Source organism: Rhinoderma darwinii (assembly GCF_050947455.1).
Source record: "Rhinoderma darwinii isolate aRhiDar2 chromosome 5 unlocalized genomic scaffold, aRhiDar2.hap1 SUPER_5_unloc_38, whole genome shotgun sequence".
NCBI lineage: Eukaryota > Metazoa > Chordata > Amphibia > Anura > Rhinodermatidae > Rhinoderma > Rhinoderma darwinii.
Window position 1 is genome coordinate 74886 of NW_027461796.1, and position 20843 is coordinate 95728.

At 47.7% G+C, this 20843-nt stretch overlaps 14 non-coding genes across 14 annotated transcripts; all 14 read right to left on the reverse strand.

Annotated features, from left to right (window-relative positions):
• Positions 1 to 874: 874 nt before the first annotated feature.
• On the reverse strand, positions 875 to 1065 carry LOC142691596 (U2 spliceosomal RNA). Its single transcript, XR_012860133.1, has one exon. It is a non-coding gene; the product is annotated as a U2 spliceosomal RNA (small nuclear RNA).
• A 1280-nt stretch (positions 1066 to 2345) lies between these two features.
• LOC142691597 (U2 spliceosomal RNA) lies at positions 2346 to 2536 on the reverse strand. The gene has a single exon (XR_012860134.1). It is a non-coding gene; the product is annotated as a U2 spliceosomal RNA (small nuclear RNA).
• Positions 2537 to 3828: 1292 nt separating this feature from the next.
• Positions 3829 to 4019, reverse strand: LOC142691598 (U2 spliceosomal RNA). The gene has a single exon (XR_012860135.1). It is a non-coding gene; the product is annotated as a U2 spliceosomal RNA (small nuclear RNA).
• Positions 4020 to 5299: 1280 nt separating this feature from the next.
• Positions 5300 to 5490, reverse strand: LOC142691599 (U2 spliceosomal RNA). The gene has a single exon (XR_012860136.1). It is a non-coding gene; the product is annotated as a U2 spliceosomal RNA (small nuclear RNA).
• Positions 5491 to 6770: 1280 nt separating this feature from the next.
• On the reverse strand, positions 6771 to 6961 carry LOC142691600 (U2 spliceosomal RNA). Its single transcript, XR_012860137.1, has one exon. It is a non-coding gene; the product is annotated as a U2 spliceosomal RNA (small nuclear RNA).
• Positions 6962 to 8253: 1292 nt separating this feature from the next.
• LOC142691602 (U2 spliceosomal RNA) lies at positions 8254 to 8444 on the reverse strand. The gene has a single exon (XR_012860139.1). It is a non-coding gene; the product is annotated as a U2 spliceosomal RNA (small nuclear RNA).
• Positions 8445 to 9728: 1284 nt separating this feature from the next.
• On the reverse strand, positions 9729 to 9919 carry LOC142691603 (U2 spliceosomal RNA). The gene has a single exon (XR_012860140.1). It is a non-coding gene; the product is annotated as a U2 spliceosomal RNA (small nuclear RNA).
• Positions 9920 to 11231: 1312 nt separating this feature from the next.
• On the reverse strand, positions 11232 to 11422 carry LOC142691604 (U2 spliceosomal RNA). Its single transcript, XR_012860141.1, has one exon. It is a non-coding gene; the product is annotated as a U2 spliceosomal RNA (small nuclear RNA).
• A 1296-nt stretch (positions 11423 to 12718) lies between these two features.
• On the reverse strand, positions 12719 to 12909 carry LOC142691606 (U2 spliceosomal RNA). Its single transcript, XR_012860142.1, has one exon. It is a non-coding gene; the product is annotated as a U2 spliceosomal RNA (small nuclear RNA).
• A 1280-nt stretch (positions 12910 to 14189) lies between these two features.
• On the reverse strand, positions 14190 to 14380 carry LOC142691607 (U2 spliceosomal RNA). Its single transcript, XR_012860143.1, has one exon. It is a non-coding gene; the product is annotated as a U2 spliceosomal RNA (small nuclear RNA).
• Positions 14381 to 15680: 1300 nt separating this feature from the next.
• LOC142691608 (U2 spliceosomal RNA) lies at positions 15681 to 15871 on the reverse strand. The gene has a single exon (XR_012860144.1). It is a non-coding gene; the product is annotated as a U2 spliceosomal RNA (small nuclear RNA).
• Positions 15872 to 17159: 1288 nt separating this feature from the next.
• Positions 17160 to 17350, reverse strand: LOC142691609 (U2 spliceosomal RNA). The gene has a single exon (XR_012860145.1). It is a non-coding gene; the product is annotated as a U2 spliceosomal RNA (small nuclear RNA).
• Positions 17351 to 18650: 1300 nt separating this feature from the next.
• Positions 18651 to 18841, reverse strand: LOC142691610 (U2 spliceosomal RNA). Its single transcript, XR_012860146.1, has one exon. It is a non-coding gene; the product is annotated as a U2 spliceosomal RNA (small nuclear RNA).
• Positions 18842 to 20133: 1292 nt separating this feature from the next.
• Positions 20134 to 20324, reverse strand: LOC142691611 (U2 spliceosomal RNA). Its single transcript, XR_012860147.1, has one exon. It is a non-coding gene; the product is annotated as a U2 spliceosomal RNA (small nuclear RNA).
• Positions 20325 to 20843: the final 519 nt, after the last annotated feature.

Below are 20843 nucleotides of genomic sequence, written 5' to 3' on the forward strand. Positions count from 1 at the left end.
GCCCCATTATGATGTCAGAAAGCTGGCTCTGGAATCCTGAGGGCTCCACTATGACACGTGCAAAGTTCCGTCTGAACTTTATATAAGACGGTGAGGCTCAGTCAGTCACTCAGTGTTGCCTGAGAGGGCAACACTGCAACAGCCGGCCGCCAGGCTGTCTTTTTTTTGCACAGCTAGTTGCCTCCAGGAGGCCACAAGAGGGAGACAAGGGACTGCAAAATGGAAAATAGGCATCCACCAACTTTACAGACAACTTCTCCTTGCTCCTACAACCTCCATCCTTGCACAGTTTGTTATTCTTCTAGGTAACATAGTAACAAATCCAAATTGCTGCTCTCTTTGTAGGCAAGCAAGGCTTTGTTGCAACTGCAATTCTTACTTCTTCTTGAAATGTAGGGACGACAGTACATTCCATCACATCCATCTAGTGTACACAGGTAGGTCCATTGTGGCGGGCAGGCGAGCGGGCGGGCTGCTTTATTGGCTGTTTGCTGTTCCCCTACTCCACTCCACTATTTGACTGTTGTGCTGCATCAATCAATCAATCAATCAATCAATCAATCAATCAATCAATCAGTGGCTGGCTCAGGTGCAGCTCTTTAACTTACCTAAAAGGGAGGGCGGAGAGAAGACAAGGAAGGTGAATGAGGTGTTCCAATGTGAAATGCCGGAAACACAGAAACACAGACGACACACAACAAGAGGTGGCAATCTATTCATTAATTGCATTTAATCAATGAGCTCATTATCACTCATGCATTGTCCAACAGGTGTTGAAATAATGGGATTAAAAGGGGAGATCCCTTCAGAAAGACAGAAACAATAGCAAAGACAAAAAACACTTTTGGAATCTGCTTTTAGTCAACACATAAGGAAAGGGTGCACCGGTCCTGGAAATACTGCAATACCAGGTCAATGCGTGGAGTGGACAGAGCAAGCTCTATTTCCATCTCCCTGTTCTAAAAATCCATTTAATATATGGTCCCCAGATAGGGGACGTATCAGATATTAAACTGATAAGAACAGATACTACACTTGATCTTAGCCAAAAGGCCGAGAAGCGATAACCCGAACGGGCCGCGCGTTGCCCGAGCCTGCCCGATACTGCTGTTCAGCCCTTGCAGCGATTCAGCCTACTTCTAGGCAATTCCATGGGGCCCTGCAGGCTCACACACTCACAGCTACACGGGAGGTGAATAAAGGCCGGAGAGGAAGCCAGACAGGATTTGCTTCTTTTGCTTGCACCACAATGCAGTGCTGAAAGAGGAGGAATCTACATAAAAACGCCTTCCTGGCAACGCCCAAATGCCCTGCTGCCATGCAGATAAACACTGGCAGCGGCAGCAAGTGCATGCCCACAGCCACCCCTTGTTCCTTCACACCTTGTATCAGCTGTAATCCAGTCCAGTCCAGTGCTGCCTGCTGAGCAGCACTGACCAACACTGCCTGGGCCCAGGCTTTTATCTCTGAGGCCCCATTATGATGTCAGAAAGCTGGCTCTGGAATCCTGAGGGCTCCACTATGACACGTGCAAAGTTCCGTCTGAACTTTATATAAGACGGTGAGGCTCAGTCAGTCACTCAGTGTTGCCTGAGAGGGCAACACTGCAACAGCCGGCCGCCAGGCTGTCTTTTTTTTGCACAGCTAGTTGCCTCCAGGAGGCCACAAGAGGGAGACAAGGGACTGCAAAATGGAAAATAGGCATCCACCAACTTTACAGACAACTTCTCCTTGCTCCTACAACCTCCATCCTTGCACAGTTTGTTATTCTTCTAGGTAACATAGTAACAAATCCAAATTGCTGCTCTCTTTGTAGGCAAGCAAGGCTTTGTTGCAACTGCAATTCTTACTTCTTCTTGAAATGTAGGGACGACAGTACATTCCATCACATCCATCTAGTGTACACAGGTAGGTCCATTGTGGCGGGCAGGCGAGCGGGCGGGCTGCTTTATTGGCTGTTTGCTGTTCCCCTACTCCACTCCACTATTTGACTGTTGTGCTGCATCAATCAATCAATCAATCAATCAATCAATCAATCAATCAATCAGTGGCTGGCTCAGGTGCAGCTCTTTAACTTACCTAAAAGGGAGGGCGGAGAGAAGACAAGGAAGGTGAATGAGGTGTTCCAATGTGAAATGCCGGAAACACAGAAACACAGACGACACACAACAAGAGGTGGCAATCTATTCATTAATTGCATTTAATCAATGAGCTCATTATCACTCATGCATTGTCCAACAGGTGTTGAAATAATGGGATTAAAAGGGGAGATCCCTTCAGAAAGACAGAAACAATAGCAAAGACAAAAAACACTTTTGGAATCTGCTTTTAGTCAACACATAAGGAAAGGGTGCACCGGTCCTGGAAATACTGCAATACCAGGTCAATGCGTGGAGTGGACAGAGCAAGCTCTATTTCCATCTCCCTGTTCTAAAAATCCATTTAATATATGGTCCCCAGATAGGGGACGTATCAGATATTAAACTGATAAGAACAGATACTACACTTGATCTTAGCCAAAAGGCCGAGAAGCGATAACCCGAACGGGCCGCGCGTTGCCCGAGCCTGCCCGATACTGCTGTTCAGCCCTTGCAGCGATTCAGCCTACTTCTAGGCAATTCCATGGGGCCCTGCAGGCTCACACACTCACAGCTACACGGGAGGTGAATAAAGGCCGGAGAGGAAGCCAGACAGGATTTGCTTCTTTTGCTTGCACCACAATGCAGTGCTGAAAGAGGAGGAATCTACATAAAAACGCCTTCCTGGCAACGCCCAAATGCCCTGCTGCCATGCAGATAAACACTGGCAGCGGCAGCAAGTGCATGCCCACAGCCACCCCTTGTTCCTTCACACCTTGTATCAGCTGTAATCCAGTCCAGTCCAGTGCTGCCTGCTGAGCAGCACTGACCAACACTGCCTGGGCCCAGGCTTTTATCTCTGAGGCCCCATTATGATGTCAGAAAGCTGGCTCTGGAATCCTGAGGGCTCCACTATGACACGTGCAAAGTTCCGTCTGAACTTTATATAAGACGGTGAGGCTCAGTCAGTCACTCAGTGTTGCCTGAGAGGGCAACACTGCAACAGCCGGCCGCCAGGCTGTCTTTTTTTTGCACAGCTAGTTGCCTCCAGGAGGCCACAAGAGGGAGACAAGGGACTGCAAAATGGAAAATAGGCATCCACCAACTTTACAGACAACTTCTCCTTGCTCCTACAACCTCCATCCTTGCACAGTTTGTTATTCTTCTAGGTAACATAGTAACAAATCCAAATTGCTGCTCTCTTTGTAGGCAAGCAAGGCTTTGTTGCAACTGCAATTCTTACTTCTTCTTGAAATGTAGGGACGACAGTACATTCCATCACATCCATCTAGTGTACACAGGTAGGTCCATTGTGGCGGGCAGGCGAGCGGGCGGGCTGCTTTATTGGCTGTTTGCTGTTCCCCTACTCCACTCCACTATTTGACTGTTGTGCTGCATCAATCAATCAATCAATCAATCAATCAATCAATCAATCAATCAATCAATCAATCAGTGGCTGGCTCAGGTGCAGCTCTTTAACTTACCTAAAAGGGAGGGCGGAGAGAAGACAAGGAAGGTGAATGAGGTGTTCCAATGTGAAATGCCGGAAACACAGAAACACAGACGACACACAACAAGAGGTGGCAATCTATTCATTAATTGCATTTAATCAATGAGCTCATTATCACTCATGCATTGTCCAACAGGTGTTGAAATAATGGGATTAAAAGGGGAGATCCCTTCAGAAAGACAGAAACAATAGCAAAGACAAAAAACACTTTTGGAATCTGCTTTTAGTCAACACATAAGGAAAGGGTGCACCGGTCCTGGAAATACTGCAATACCAGGTCAATGCGTGGAGTGGACAGAGCAAGCTCTATTTCCATCTCCCTGTTCTAAAAATCCATTTAATATATGGTCCCCAGATAGGGGACGTATCAGATATTAAACTGATAAGAACAGATACTACACTTGATCTTAGCCAAAAGGCCGAGAAGCGATAACCCGAACGGGCCGCGCGTTGCCCGAGCCTGCCCGATACTGCTGTTCAGCCCTTGCAGCGATTCAGCCTACTTCTAGGCAATTCCATGGGGCCCTGCAGGCTCACACACTCACAGCTACACGGGAGGTGAATAAAGGCCGGAGAGGAAGCCAGACAGGATTTGCTTCTTTTGCTTGCACCACAATGCAGTGCTGAAAGAGGAGGAATCTACATAAAAACGCCTTCCTGGCAACGCCCAAATGCCCTGCTGCCATGCAGATAAACACTGGCAGCGGCAGCAAGTGCATGCCCACAGCCACCCCTTGTTCCTTCACACCTTGTATCAGCTGTAATCCAGTCCAGTCCAGTGCTGCCTGCTGAGCAGCACTGACCAACACTGCCTGGGCCCAGGCTTTTATCTCTGAGGCCCCATTATGATGTCAGAAAGCTGGCTCTGGAATCCTGAGGGCTCCACTATGACACGTGCAAAGTTCCGTCTGAACTTTATATAAGACGGTGAGGCTCAGTCAGTCACTCAGTGTTGCCTGAGAGGGCAACACTGCAACAGCCGGCCGCCAGGCTGTCTTTTTTTTGCACAGCTAGTTGCCTCCAGGAGGCCACAAGAGGGAGACAAGGGACTGCAAAATGGAAAATAGGCATCCACCAACTTTACAGACAACTTCTCCTTGCTCCTACAACCTCCATCCTTGCACAGTTTGTTATTCTTCTAGGTAACATAGTAACAAATCCAAATTGCTGCTCTCTTTGTAGGCAAGCAAGGCTTTGTTGCAACTGCAATTCTTACTTCTTCTTGAAATGTAGGGACGACAGTACATTCCATCACATCCATCTAGTGTACACAGGTAGGTCCATTGTGGCGGGCAGGCGAGCGGGCGGGCTGCTTTATTGGCTGTTTGCTGTTCCCCTACTCCACTCCACTATTTGACTGTTGTGCTGCATCAATCAATCAATCAATCAATCAATCAATCAATCAATCAATCAGTGGCTGGCTCAGGTGCAGCTCTTTAACTTACCTAAAAGGGAGGGCGGAGAGAAGACAAGGAAGGTGAATGAGGTGTTCCAATGTGAAATGCCGGAAACACAGAAACACAGACGACACACAACAAGAGGTGGCAATCTATTCATTAATTGCATTTAATCAATGAGCTCATTATCACTCATGCATTGTCCAACAGGTGTTGAAATAATGGGATTAAAAGGGGAGATCCCTTCAGAAAGACAGAAACAATAGCAAAGACAAAAAACACTTTTGGAATCTGCTTTTAGTCAACACATAAGGAAAGGGTGCACCGGTCCTGGAAATACTGCAATACCAGGTCAATGCGTGGAGTGGACAGAGCAAGCTCTATTTCCATCTCCCTGTTCTAAAAATCCATTTAATATATGGTCCCCAGATAGGGGACGTATCAGATATTAAACTGATAAGAACAGATACTACACTTGATCTTAGCCAAAAGGCCGAGAAGCGATAACCCGAACGGGCCGCGCGTTGCCCGAGCCTGCCCGATACTGCTGTTCAGCCCTTGCAGCGATTCAGCCTACTTCTAGGCAATTCCATGGGGCCCTGCAGGCTCACACACTCACAGCTACACGGGAGGTGAATAAAGGCCGGAGAGGAAGCCAGACAGGATTTGCTTCTTTTGCTTGCACCACAATGCAGTGCTGAAAGAGGAGGAATCTACATAAAAACGCCTTCCTGGCAACGCCCAAATGCCCTGCTGCCATGCAGATAAACACTGGCAGCGGCAGCAAGTGCATGCCCACAGCCACCCCTTGTTCCTTCACACCTTGTATCAGCTGTAATCCAGTCCAGTCCAGTGCTGCCTGCTGAGCAGCACTGACCAACACTGCCTGGGCCCAGGCTTTTATCTCTGAGGCCCCATTATGATGTCAGAAAGCTGGCTCTGGAATCCTGAGGGCTCCACTATGACACGTGCAAAGTTCCGTCTGAACTTTATATAAGACGGTGAGGCTCAGTCAGTCACTCAGTGTTGCCTGAGAGGGCAACACTGCAACAGCCGGCCGCCAGGCTGTCTTTTTTTTGCACAGCTAGTTGCCTCCAGGAGGCCACAAGAGGGAGACAAGGGACTGCAAAATGGAAAATAGGCATCCACCAACTTTACAGACAACTTCTCCTTGCTCCTACAACCTCCATCCTTGCACAGTTTGTTATTCTTCTAGGTAACATAGTAACAAATCCAAATTGCTGCTCTCTTTGTAGGCAAGCAAGGCTTTGTTGCAACTGCAATTCTTACTTCTTCTTGAAATGTAGGGACGACAGTACATTCCATCACATCCATCTAGTGTACACAGGTAGGTCCATTGTGGCGGGCAGGCGAGCGGGCGGGCTGCTTTATTGGCTGTTTGCTGTTCCCCTACTCCACTCCACTATTTGACTGTTGTGCTGCATCAATCAATCAATCAATCAATCAATCAATCAATCAATCAATCAGTGGCTGGCTCAGGTGCAGCTCTTTAACTTACCTAAAAGGGAGGGCGGAGAGAAGACAAGGAAGGTGAATGAGGTGTTCCAATGTGAAATGCCGGAAACACAGAAACACAGACGACACACAACAAGAGGTGGCAATCTATTCATTAATTGCATTTAATCAATGAGCTCATTATCACTCATGCATTGTCCAACAGGTGTTGAAATAATGGGATTAAAAGGGGAGATCCCTTCAGAAAGACAGAAACAATAGCAAAGACAAAAAACACTTTTGGAATCTGCTTTTAGTCAACACATAAGGAAAGGGTGCACCGGTCCTGGAAATACTGCAATACCAGGTCAATGCGTGGAGTGGACAGAGCAAGCTCTATTTCCATCTCCCTGTTCTAAAAATCCATTTAATATATGGTCCCCAGATAGGGGACGTATCAGATATTAAACTGATAAGAACAGATACTACACTTGATCTTAGCCAAAAGGCCGAGAAGCGATAACCCGAACGGGCCGCGCGTTGCCCGAGCCTGCCCGATACTGCTGTTCAGCCCTTGCAGCGATTCAGCCTACTTCTAGGCAATTCCATGGGGCCCTGCAGGCTCACACACTCACAGCTACACGGGAGGTGAATAAAGGCCGGAGAGGAAGCCAGACAGGATTTGCTTCTTTTGCTTGCACCACAATGCAGTGCTGAAAGAGGAGGAATCTACATAAAAACGCCTTCCTGGCAACGCCCAAATGCCCTGCTGCCATGCAGATAAACACTGGCAGCGGCAGCAAGTGCATGCCCACAGCCACCCCTTGTTCCTTCACACCTTGTATCAGCTGTAATCCAGTCCAGTCCAGTGCTGCCTGCTGAGCAGCACTGACCAACACTGCCTGGGCCCAGGCTTTTATCTCTGAGGTCCCATTATGATGTCAGAAAGCTGGCTCTGGAATCCTGAGGGCTCCACTATGACACGTGCAAAGTTCCGTCTGAACTTTATATAAGACGGTGAGGCTCAGTCAGTCACTCAGTGTTGCCTGAGAGGGCAACACTGCAACAGCCGGCCGCCAGGCTGTCTTTTTTTTGCACAGCTAGTTGCCTCCAGGAGGCCACAAGAGGGAGACAAGGGACTGCAAAATGGAAAATAGGCATCCACCAACTTTACAGACAACTTCTCCTTGCTCCTACAACCTCCATCCTTGCACAGTTTGTTATTCTTCTAGGTAACATAGTAACAAATCCAAATTGCTGCTCTCTTTGTAGGCAAGCAAGGCTTTGTTGCAACTGCAATTCTTACTTCTTCTTGAAATGTAGGGACGACAGTACATTCCATCACATCCATCTAGTGTACACAGGTAGGTCCATTGTGGCGGGCAGGCGAGCGGGCGGGCTGCTTTATTGGCTGTTTGCTGTTCCCCTACTCCACTCCACTATTTGACTGTTGTGCTGCATCAATCAATCAATCAATCAATCAATCAATCAATCAATCAATCAATCAATCAATCAGTGGCTGGCTCAGGTGCAGCTCTTTAACTTACCTAAAAGGGAGGGCGAAGAGAAGACAAGGAAGGTGAATGAGGTGTTCCAATGTGAAATGCCGGAAACACAGAAACACAGACGACACACAACAAGAGGTGGCAATCTATTCATTAATTGCATTTAATCAATGAGCTCATTATCACTCATGCATTGTCCAACAGGTGTTGAAATAATGGGATTAAAAGGGGAGATCCCTTCAGAAAGACAGAAACAATAGCAAAGACAAAAAACACTTTTGGAATCTGCTTTTAGTCAACACATAAGGAAAGGGTGCACCGGTCCTGGAAATACTGCAATACCAGGTCAATGCGTGGAGTGGACAGAGCAAGCTCTATTTCCATCTCCCTGTTCTAAAAATCCATTTAATATATGGTCCCCAGATAGGGGACGTATCAGATATTAAACTGATAAGAACAGATACTACACTTGATCTTAGCCAAAAGGCCGAGAAGCGATAACCCGAACGGGCCGCGCGTTGCCCGAGCCTGCCCGATACTGCTGTTCAGCCCTTGCAGCGATTCAGCCTACTTCTAGGCAATTCCATGGGGCCCTGCAGGCTCACACACTCACAGCTACACGGGAGGTGAATAAAGGCCGGAGAGGAAGCCAGACAGGATTTGCTTCTTTTGCTTGCACCACAATGCAGTGCTGAAAGAGGAGGAATCTACATAAAAACGCCTTCCTGGCAACGCCCAAATGCCCTGCTGCCATGCAGATAAACACTGGCAGCGGCAGCAAGTGCATGCCCACAGCCACCCCTTGTTCCTTCACACCTTGTATCAGCTGTAATCCAGTCCAGTCCAGTGCTGCCTGCTGAGCAGCACTGACCAACACTGCCTGGGCCCAGGCTTTTATCTCTGAGGCCCCATTATGATGTCAGAAAGCTGGCTCTGGAATCCTGAGGGCTCCACTATGACACGTGCAAAGTTCCGTCTGAACTTTATATAAGACGGTGAGGCTCAGTCAGTCACTCAGTGTTGCCTGAGAGGGCAACACTGCAACAGCCGGCCGCCAGGCTGTCTTTTTTTTGCACAGCTAGTTGCCTCCAGGAGGCCACAAGAGGGAGACAAGGGACTGCAAAATGGAAAATAGGCATCCACCAACTTTACAGACAACTTCTCCTTGCTCCTACAACCTCCATCCTTGCACAGTTTGTTATTCTTCTAGGTAACATAGTAACAAATCCAAATTGCTGCTCTCTTTGTAGGCAAGCAAGGCTTTGTTGCAACTGCAATTCTTACTTCTTCTTGAAATGTAGGGACGACAGTACATTCCATCACATCCATCTAGTGTACACAGGTCGGTCCATTGTGGCGGGCAGGCGAGCGGGCGGGCTGCTTTATTGGCTGTTTGCTGTTCCCCTACTCCACTCCACTATTTGACTGTTGTGCTGCATCAATCAATCAATCAATCAATCAATCAATCAATCAATCAAAAAATCAGTGGCTGGCTCAGGTGCAGCTCTTTAACTTACCTAAAAGGGAGGGCGGAGAGAAGACAAGGAAGGTGAATGAGGTGTTCCAATGTGAAATGCCGGAAACACAGAAACACAGACGACACACAACAAGAGGTGGCAATCTATTCATTAATTGCATTTAATCAATGAGCTCATTATCACTCATGCATTGTCCAACAGGTGTTGAAATAATGGGATTAAAAGGGGAGATCCCTTCAGAAAGACAGAAACAATAGCAAAGACAAAAAACACTTTTGGAATCTGCTTTTAGTCAACACATAAGGAAAGGGTGCACCGGTCCTGGAAATACTGCAATACCAGGTCAATGCGTGGAGTGGACAGAGCAAGCTCTATTTCCATCTCCCTGTTCTAAAAATCCATTTAATATATGGTCCCCAGATAGGGGACGTATCAGATATTAAACTGATAAGAACAGATACTACACTTGATCTTAGCCAAAAGGCCGAGAAGCGATAACCCGAACGGGCCGCGCGTTGCCCGAGCCTGCCCGATACTGCTGTTCAGCCCTTGCAGCGATTCAGCCTACTTCTAGGCAATTCCATGGGGCCCTGCAGGCTCACACACTCACAGCTACACGGGAGGTGAATAAAGGCCGGAGAGGAAGCCAGACAGGATTTGCTTCTTTTGCTTGCACCACAATGCAGTGCTGAAAGAGGAGGAATCTACATAAAAACGCCTTCCTGGCAACGCCCAAATGCCCTGCTGCCATGCAGATAAACACTGGCAGCGGCAGCAAGTGCATGCCCACAGCCACCCCTTGTTCCTTCACACCTTGTATCAGCTGTAATCCAGTCCAGTCCAGTGCTGCCTGCTGAGCAGCACTGACCAACACTGCCTGGGCCCAGGCTTTTATCTCTGAGGCCCCATTATGATGTCAGAAAGCTGGCTCTGGAATCCTGAGGGCTCCACTATGACACGTGCAAAGTTCCGTCTGAACTTTATATAAGACGGTGAGGCTCAGTCAGTCACTCAGTGTTGCCTGAGAGGGCAACACTGCAACAGCCGGCCGCCAGGCTGTCTTTTTTTTGCACAGCTAGTTGCCTCCAGGAGGCCACAAGAGGGAGACAAGGGACTGCAAAATGGAAAATAGGCATCCACCAACTTTACAGACAACTTCTCCTTGCTCCTACAACCTCCATCCTTGCACAGTTTGTTATTCTTCTAGGTAACATAGTAACAAATCCAAATTGCTGCTCTCTTTGTAGGCAAGCAAGGCTTTGTTGCAACTGCAATTCTTACTTCTTCTTGAAATGTAGGGACGACAGTACATTCCATCACATCCATCTAGTGTACACAGGTAGGTCCATTGTGGCGGGCAGGCGAGCGGGCGGGCTGCTTTATTGGCTGTTTGCTGTTCCCCTACTCCACTCCACTATTTGACTGTTGTGCTGCATCAATCAATCAATCAATCAATCAATCAATCAATCAATCAATCAATCAATCAATCAATCAATAAATCAATCAATCAATCAGTGGCTGGCTCAGGTGCAGCTCTTTAACTTACCTAAAAGGGAGGGCGGAGAGAAGACAAGGAAGGTGAATGAGGTGTTCGTGAAATGCCGGAAACACAGAAACACAGACGACACACAACAAGAGGTGGCAATCTATTCATTAATTGCATTTAATCAATGAGCTCATTATCACTCATGCATTGTCCAACAGGTGTTGAAATAATGGGATTAAAAGGGGAGATCCCTTCAGAAAGACAGAAACAATAGCAAAGACAAAAAACACTTTTGGAATCTGCTTTTAGTCAACACATAAGGAAAGGGTGCACCGGTCCTGGAAATACTGCAATACCAGGTCAATGCGTGGAGTGGACAGAGCAAGCTCTATTTCCATCTCCCTGTTCTAAAAATCCATTTAATATATGGTCCCCAGATAGGGGACGTATCAGATATTAAACTGATAAGAACAGATACTACACTTGATCTTAGCCAAAAGGCCGAGAAGCGATAACCCGAACGGGCCGCGCGTTGCCCGAGCCTGCCCGATACTGCTGTTCAGCCCTTGCAGCGATTCAGCCTACTTCTAGGCAATTCCATGGGGCCCTGCAGGCTCACACACTCACAGCTACACGGGAGGTGAATAAAGGCCGGAGAGGAAGCCAGACAGGATTTGCTTCTTTTGCTTGCACCACAATGCAGTGCTGAAAGAGGAGGAATCTACATAAAAACGCCTTCCTGGCAACGCCCAAATGCCCTGCTGCCATGCAGATAAACACTGGCAGCGGCAGCAAGTGCATGCCCACAGCCACCCCTTGTTCCTTCACACCTTGTATCAGCTGTAATCCAGTCCAGTCCAGTGCTGCCTGCTGAGCAGCACTGACCAACACTGCCTGGGCCCAGGCTTTTATCTCTGAGGCCCCATTATGATGTCAGAAAGCTGGCTCTGGAATCCTGAGGGCTCCACTATGACACGTGCAAAGTTCCGTCTGAACTTTATATAAGACGGTGAGGCTCAGTCAGTCACTCAGTGTTGCCTGAGAGGGCAACACTGCAACAGCCGGCCGCCAGGCTGTCTTTTTTTTGCACAGCTAGTTGCCTCCAGGAGGCCACAAGAGGGAGACAAGGGACTGCAAAATGGAAAATAGGCATCCACCAACTTTACAGACAACTTCTCCTTGCTCCTACAACCTCCATCCTTGCACAGTTTGTTATTCTTCTAGGTAACATAGTAACAAATCCAAATTGCTGCTCTCTTTGTAGGCAAGCAAGGCTTTGTTGCAACTGCAATTCTTACTTCTTCTTGAAATGTAGGGACGACAGTACATTCCATCACATCCATCTAGTGTACACAGGTAGGTCCATTGTGGCGGGCAGGCGGGCTGCTTTATTGGCTGTTTGCTGTTCCCCTACTCCACTCCACTATTTGACTGTTGTGCTGCATCAATCAATCAATCAATCAATCAATCAATCAATCAATCAATCAATCAATCAATCAATCAATCAATCAGTGGCTGGCTCAGGTGCAGCTCTTTAACTTACCTAAAAGGGAGGGCGGAGAGAAGACAAGGAAGGTGAATGAGGTGTTCCAATGTGAAATGCCGGAAACACAGAAACACAGACGACACACAACAAGAGGTGGCAATCTATTCATTAATTGCATTTAATCAATGAGCTCATTATCACTCATGCATTGTCCAACAGGTGTTGAAATAATGGGATTAAAAGGGGAGATCCCTTCAGAAAGACAGAAACAATAGCAAAGACAAAAAACACTTTTGGAATCTGCTTTTAGTCAACACATAAGGAAAGGGTGCACCGGTCCTGGAAATACTGCAATACCAGGTCAATGCGTGGAGTGGACAGAGCAAGCTCTATTTCCATCTCCCTGTTCTAAAAATCCATTTAATATATGGTCCCCAGATAGGGGACGTATCAGATATTAAACTGATAAGAACAGATACTACACTTGATCTTAGCCAAAAGGCCGAGAAGCGATAACCCGAACGGGCCGCGCGTTGCCCGAGCCTGCCCGATACTGCTGTTCAGCCCTTGCAGCGATTCAGCCTACTTCTAGGCAATTCCATGGGGCCCTGCAGGCTCACACACTCACAGCTACACGGGAGGTGAATAAAGGCCGGAGAGGAAGCCAGACAGGATTTGCTTCTTTTGCTTGCACCACAATGCAGTGCTGAAAGAGGAGGAATCTACATAAAAACGCCTTCCTGGCAACGCCCAAATGCCCTGCTGCCATGCAGATAAACACTGGCAGCGGCAGCAAGTGCATGCCCACAGCCACCCCTTGTTCCTTCACACCTTGTATCAGCTGTAATCCAGTCCAGTCCAGTGCTGCCTGCTGAGCAGCACTGACCAACACTGCCTGGGCCCAGGCTTTTATCTCTGAGGTCCCATTATGATGTCAGAAAGCTGGCTCTGGAATCCTGAGGGCTCCACTATGACACGTGCAAAGTTCCGTCTGAACTTTATATAAGACGGTGAGGCTCAGTCAGTCACTCAGTGTTGCCTGAGAGGGCAACACTGCAACAGCCGGCCGCCAGGCTGTCTTTTTTTTGCACAGCTAGTTGCCTCCAGGAGGCCACAAGAGGGAGACAAGGGACTGCAAAATGGAAAATAGGCATCCACCAACTTTACAGACAACTTCTCCTTGCTCCTACAACCTCCATCCTTGCACAGTTTGTTATTCTTCTAGGTAACATAGTAACAAATCCAAATTGCTGCTCTCTTTGTAGGCAAGCAAGGCTTTGTTGCAACTGCAATTCTTACTTCTTCTTGAAATGTAGGGACAACAGTACATTCCATCACATCCATCTAGTGTACACAGGTAGGTCCATTGTGGCGGGCAGGCGAGCGGGCGGGCTGCTTTATTGGCTGTTTGCTGTTCCCCTACTCCACTCCACTATTTGACTGTTGTGCTGCATCAATCAATCAATCAATCAATCAATCAATCAATCAATCAATCAGTGGCTGGCTCAGGTGCAGCTCTTTAACTTACCTAAAAGGGAGGGCGGAGAGAAGACAAGGAAGGTGAATGAGGTGTTCCAATGTGAAATGCCGGAAACACAGAAACACAGACGACACACAACAAGAGGTGGCAATCTATTCATTAATTGCATTTAATCAATGAGCTCATTATCACTCATGCATTGTCCAACAGGTGTTGAAATAATGGGATTAAAAGGGGAGATCCCTTCAGAAAGACAGAAACAATAGCAAAGACAAAAAACACTTTTGGAATCTGCTTTTAGTCAACACATAAGGAAAGGGTGCACCGGTCCTGGAAATACTGCAATACCAGGTCAATGCGTGGAGTGGACAGAGCAAGCTCTATTTCCATCTCCCTGTTCTAAAAATCCATTTAATATATGGTCCCCAGATAGGGGACGTATCAGATATTAAACTGATAAGAACAGATACTACACTTGATCTTAGCCAAAAGGCCGAGAAGCGATAACCCGAACGGGCCGCGCGTTGCCCGAGCCTGCCCGATACTGCTGTTCAGCCCTTGCAGCGATTCAGCCTACTTCTAGGCAATTCCATGGGGCCCTGCAGGCTCACACACTCACAGCTACACGGGAGGTGAATAAAGGCCGGAGAGGAAGCCAGACAGGATTTGCTTCTTTTGCTTGCACCACAATGCAGTGCTGAAAGAGGAGGAATCTACATAAAAACGCCTTCCTGGCAACGCCCAAATGCCCTGCTGCCATGCAGATAAACACTGGCAGCGGCAGCAAGTGCATGCCCACAGCCACCCCTTGTTCCTTCACACCTTGTATCAGCTGTAATCCAGTCCAGTCCAGTGCTGCCTGCTGAGCAGCACTGACCAACACTGCCTGGGCCCAGGCTTTTATCTCTGAGGCCCCATTATGATGTCAGAAAGCTGGCTCTGGAATCCTGAGGGCTCCACTATGACACGTGCAAAGTTCCGTCTGAACTTTATATAAGACGGTGAGGCTCAGTCAGTCACTCAGTGTTGCCTGAGAGGGCAACACTGCAACAGCCGGCCGCCAGGCTGTCTTTTTTTTGCACAGCTAGTTGCCTCCAGGAGGCCACAAGAGGGAGACAAGGGACTGCAAAATGGAAAATAGGCATCCACCAACTTTACAGACAACTTCTCCTTGCTCCTACAACCTCCATCCTTGCACAGTTTGTTATTCTTCTAGGTAACATAGTAACAAATCCAAATTGCTGCTCTCTTTGTAGGCAAGCAAGGCTTTGTTGCAACTGCAATTCTTACTTCTTCTTGAAATGTAGGGACGACAGTACATTCCATCACATCCATCTAGTGTACACAGGTAGGTCCATTGTGGCGGGCAGGCGAGCGGGCGGGCTGCTTTATTGGCTGTTTGCTGTTCCCCTACTCCACTCCACTATTTGACTGTTGTGCTGCATCAATCAATCAATCAATCAATCAATCAATCAATCAATCAATCAATCAATCAATCAATCAATCAGTGGCTGGCTCAGGTGCAGCTCTTTAACTTACCTAAAAGGGAGGGCGGAGAGAAGACAAGGAAGGTGAATGAGGTGTTCCAATGTGAAATGCCGGAAACACAGAAACACAGACGACACACAACAAGAGGTGGCAATCTATTCATTAATTGCATTTAATCAATGAGCTCATTATCACTCATGCATTGTCCAACAGGTGTTGAAATAATGGGATTAAAAGGGGAGATCCCTTCAGAAAGACAGAAACAATAGCAAAGACAAAAAACACTTTTGGAATCTGCTTTTAGTCAACACATAAGGAAAGGGTGCACCGGTCCTGGAAATACTGCAATACCAGGTCAATGCGTGGAGTGGACAGAGCAAGCTCTATTTCCATCTCCCTGTTCTAAAAATCCATTTAATATATGGTCCCCAGATAGGGGACGTATCAGATATTAAACTGATAAGAACAGATACTACACTTGATCTTAGCCAAAAGGCCGAGAAGCGATAACCCGAACGGGCCGCGCGTTGCCCGAGCCTGCCCGATACTGCTGTTCAGCCCTTGCAGCGATTCAGCCTACTTCTAGGCAATTCCATGGGGCCCTGCAGGCTCACACACTCACAGCTACACGGGAGGTGAATAAAGGCCGGAGAGGAAGCCAGACAGGATTTGCTTCTTTTGCTTGCACCACAATGCAGTGCTGAAAGAGGAGGAATCTACATAAAAACGCCTTCCTGGCAACGCCCAAATGCCCTGCTGCCATGCAGATAAACACTGGCAGCGGCAGCAAGTGCATGCCCACAGCCACCCCTTGTTCCTTCACACCTTGTATCAGCTGTAATCCAGTCCAGTCCAGTGCTGCCTGCTGAGCAGCACTGACCAACACTGCCTGGGCCCAGGCTTTTATCTCTGAGGTCCCATTATGATGTCAGAAAGCTGGCTCTGGAATCCTGAGGGCTCCACTATGACACGTGCAAAGTTCCGTCTGAACTTTATATAAGACGGTGAGGCTCAGTCAGTCACTCAGTGTTGCCTGAGAGGGCAACACTGCAACAGCCGGCCGCCAGGCTGTCTTTTTTTTGCACAGCTAGTTGCCTCCAGGAGGCCACAAGAGGGAGACAAGGGACTGCAAAATGGAAAATAGGCATCCACCAACTTTACAGACAACTTCTCCTTGCTCCTACAACCTCCATCCTTGCACAGTTTGTTATTCTTCTAGGTAACATAGTAACAAATCCAAATTGCTGCTCTCTTTGTAGGCAAGCAAGGCTTTGTTGCAACTGCAATTCTTACTTCTTCTTGAAATGTAGGGACGACAGTACATTCCATCACATCCATCTAGTGTACACAGGTAGGTCCATTGTGGCGGGCAGGCGAGCGGGCGGGCTGCTTTATTGGCTGTTTGCTGTTCCCCTACTCCACTCCACTATTTGACTGTTGTGCTGCATCAATCAATCAATCAATCAATCAATCAATCAATCAATCAATCAATCAATCAGTGGCTGGCTCAGGTGCAGCTCTTTAACTTACCTAAAAGGGAGGGCGGAGAGAAGACAAGGAAGGTGAATGAGGTGTTCCAATGTGAAATGCCGGAAACACAGAAACACAGACGACACACAACAAGAGGTGGCAATCTATTCATTAATTGCATTTAATCAATGAGCTCATTATCACTCATGCATTGTCCAACAGGTGTTGAAATAATGGGATTAAAAGGGGAGATCCCTTCAGAAAGACAGAAACAATAGCAAAGACAAAAAACACTTTTGGAATCTGCTTTTAGTCAACACATAAGGAAAGGGTGCACCGGTCCTGGAAATACTGCAATACCAGGTCAATGCGTGGAGTGGACAGAGCAAGCTCTATTTCCATCTCCCTGTTCTAAAAATCCATTTAATATATGGTCCCCAGATAGGGGACGTATCAGATATTAAACTGATAAGAACAGATACTACACTTGATCTTAGCCAAAAGGCCGAGAAGCGATAACCCGAACGGGCCGCGCGTTGCCCGAGCCTGCCCGATACTGCTGTTCAGCCCTTGCAGCGATTCAGCCTACTTCTAGGCAATTCCATGGGGCCCTGCAGGCTCACACACTCACAGCTACACGGGAGGTGAATAAAGGCCGGAGAGGAAGCCAGACAGGATTTGCTTCTTTTGCTTGCACCACAATGCAGTGCTGAAAGAGGAGGAATCTACATAAAAACGCCTTCCTGGCAACGCCCAAATGCCCTGCTGCCATGCAGATAAACACTGGCAGCGGCAGCAAGTGCATGCCCACAGCCACCCCTTGTTCCTTCACACCTTGTATCAGCTGTAATCCAGTCCAGTCCAGTGCTGCCTGCTGAGCAGCACTGACCAACACTGCCTGGGCCCAGGCTTTTATCTCTGAGGCCCCATTATGATGTCAGAAAGCTGGCTCTGGAATCCTGAGGGCTCCACTATGACACGTGCAAAGTTCCGTCTGAACTTTATATAAGATGGTGAGGCTCAGTCAGTCACTCAGTGTTGCCTGAGAGGGCAACACTGCAACAGCCGGCCGCCAGGCTGTCTTTTTTTTGCACAGCTAGTTGCCTCCAGGAGGCCACAAGAGGGAGACAAGGGACTGCAAAATGGAAAATAGGCATCCACCAACTTTACAGACAACTTCTCCTTGCTCCTACAACCTCCATCCTTGCACAGTTTGTTATTCTTCTAGGTAACATAGTAACAAATCCAAATTGCTGCTCTCTTTGTAGGCAAGCAAGGCTTTGTTGCAACTGCAATTCTTACTTCTTCTTGAAATGTAGGGACGACAGTACATTCCATCACATCCATCTAGTGTACACAGGTAGGTCCATTGTGGCGGGCAGGCGAGCGGGCGGGCTGCTTTATTGGCTGTTTGCTGTTCCCCTACTCCACTCCACTATTTGACTGTTGTGCTGCATCAATCAATCAATCAATCAATCAATCAATCAATCAATCAATCAATCAATCAATCAATCAATCAGTGGCTGGCTCAGGTGCAGCTCTTTAACTTACCTAAAAGGGAGGGCGGAGAGAAGACAAGGAAGGTGAATGAGGTGTTCCAATGTGAAATGCCGGAAACACAGAAACACAGACGACACACAACAAGAGGTGGCAATCTATTCATTAATTGCATTTAATCAATGAGCTCATTATCACTCATGCATTGTCCAACAGGTGTTGAAATAATGGGATTAAAAGGGGAGATCCCTTCAGAAAGACAGAAACAATAGCAAAGACAAAAAACACTTTTGGAATCTGCTTTTAGTCAACACATAAGGAAAGGGTGCACCGGTCCTGGAAATACTGCAATACCAGGTCAATGCGTGGAGTGGACAGAGCAAGCTCTATTTCCATCTCCCTGTTCTAAAAATCCATTTAATATATGGTCCCCAGATAGGGGACGTATCAGATATTAAACTGATAAGAACAGATACTACACTTGATCTTAGCCAAAAGGCCGAGAAGCGATAACCCGAACGGGCCGCGCGTTGCCCGAGCCTGCCCGATACTGCTGTTCAGCCCTTGCAGCGATTCAGCCTACTTCTAGGCAATTCCATGGGGCCCTGCAGGCTCACACACTCACAGCTACACGGGAGGTGAATAAAGGCCGGAGAGGAAGCCAGACAGGATTTGCTTCTTTTGCTTGCACCACAATGCAGTGCTGAAAGAGGAGGAATCTACATAAAAACGCCTTCCTGGCAACGCCCAAATGCCCTGCTGCCATGCAGATAAACACTGGCAGCGGCAGCAAGTGCATGCCCACAGCCACCCCTTGTTCCTTCACACCTTGTATCAGCTGTAATCCAGTCCAGTCCAGTGCTGCCTGCTGAGCAGCACTGACCAACACTGCCTGGGCCCAGGCTTTTATCTCTGAGGCCCCATTATGATGTCAGAAAGCTGGCTCTGGAATCCTGAGGGCTCCACTATGACACGTGCAAAGTTCCGTCTGAACTTTATATAAGACGGTGAGGCTCAGTCAGTCACTCAGTGTTGCCTGAGAGGGCAACACTGCAACAGCCGGCCGCCAGGCTGTCTTTTTTTTGCACAGCTAGTTGCCTCCAGGAGGCCACAAGAGGGAGACAAGGGACTGCAAAATGGAAAATAGGCATCCACCAACTTTACAGACAACTTCTCCTTGCTCCTACAACCTCCATCCTTGCACAGTTTGTTATTCTTCTAGGTAACATAGTAACAAATCCAAATTGCTGCTCTCTTTGTAGGCAAGCAAGGCTTTGTTGCAACTGCAATTCTTACTTCTTCTTGAAATGTAGGGACGACAGTACATTCCATCACATCCATCTAGTGTACACAGGTAGGTCCATTGTGGCGGGCAGGCGAGCGGGCGGGCTGCTTTATTGGCTGTTTGCTGTTCCCCTACTCCACTCCACTATTTGACTGTTGTGCTGCATCAATCAATCAATCAATCAATCAATCAATCAATCAATCAATCAATCAATCAATCAGTGGCTGGCTCAGGTGCAGCTCTTTAACTTACCTAAAAGGGAGGGCGGAGAGAAGACAAGGAAGGTGAATGAGGTGTTCCAATGTGAAATGCCGGAAACACAGAAACACAGACGACACACAACAAGAGGTGGCAATCTATTCATTAATTGCATTTAATCAATGAGCTCATTATCACTCATGCATTGTCCAACAGGTGTTGAAATAATGGGATTAAAAGGGGAGATCCCTTCAGAAAGACAGAAACAATAGCAAAGACAAAAAACACTTTTGGAATCTGCTTTTAGTCAACACATAAGGAAAGGGTGCACCGGTCCTGGAAATACTGCAATACCAGGTCAATGCGTGGAGTGGACAGAGCAAGCTCTATTTCCATCTCCCTGTTCTAAAAATCCATTTAATATATGGTCCCCAGATAGGGGACGTATCAGATATTAAACTGATAAGAACAGATACTACACTTGATCTTAGCCAAAAGGCCGAGAAGCGATAACCCGAACGGGCCGCGCGTTGCCCGAGCCTGCCCGATACTGCTGTTCAGCCCTTGCAGCGATTCAGCCTACTTCTAGGCAATTCCATGGGGCCCTGCAGGCTCACACACTCACAGCTACACGGGAGGTGAATAAAGGCCGGAGAGGAAGCCAGACAGGATTTGCTTCTTTTGCTTGCACCACAATGCAGTGCTGAAAGAGGAGGAATCTACATAAAAACGCCTTCCTGGCAACGCCCAAATGCCCTGCTGCCATGCAGATAAACACTGGCAGCGGCAGCAAGTGCATGCCCACAGCCACCCCTTGTTCCTTCACACCTTGTATCAGCTGTAATCCAGTCCAGTCCAGTGCTGCCTGCTGAGCAGCACTGACCAACACTGCCTGGGCCCAGGCTTTTATCTCTGAGGCCCCATTATGATGTCAGAAAGCTGGCTCTGGAATCCTGAGGGCTCCACTATGACACGTGCAAAGTTCCGTCTGAACTTTATATAAGACGGTGAGGCTCAGTCAGTCACTCAG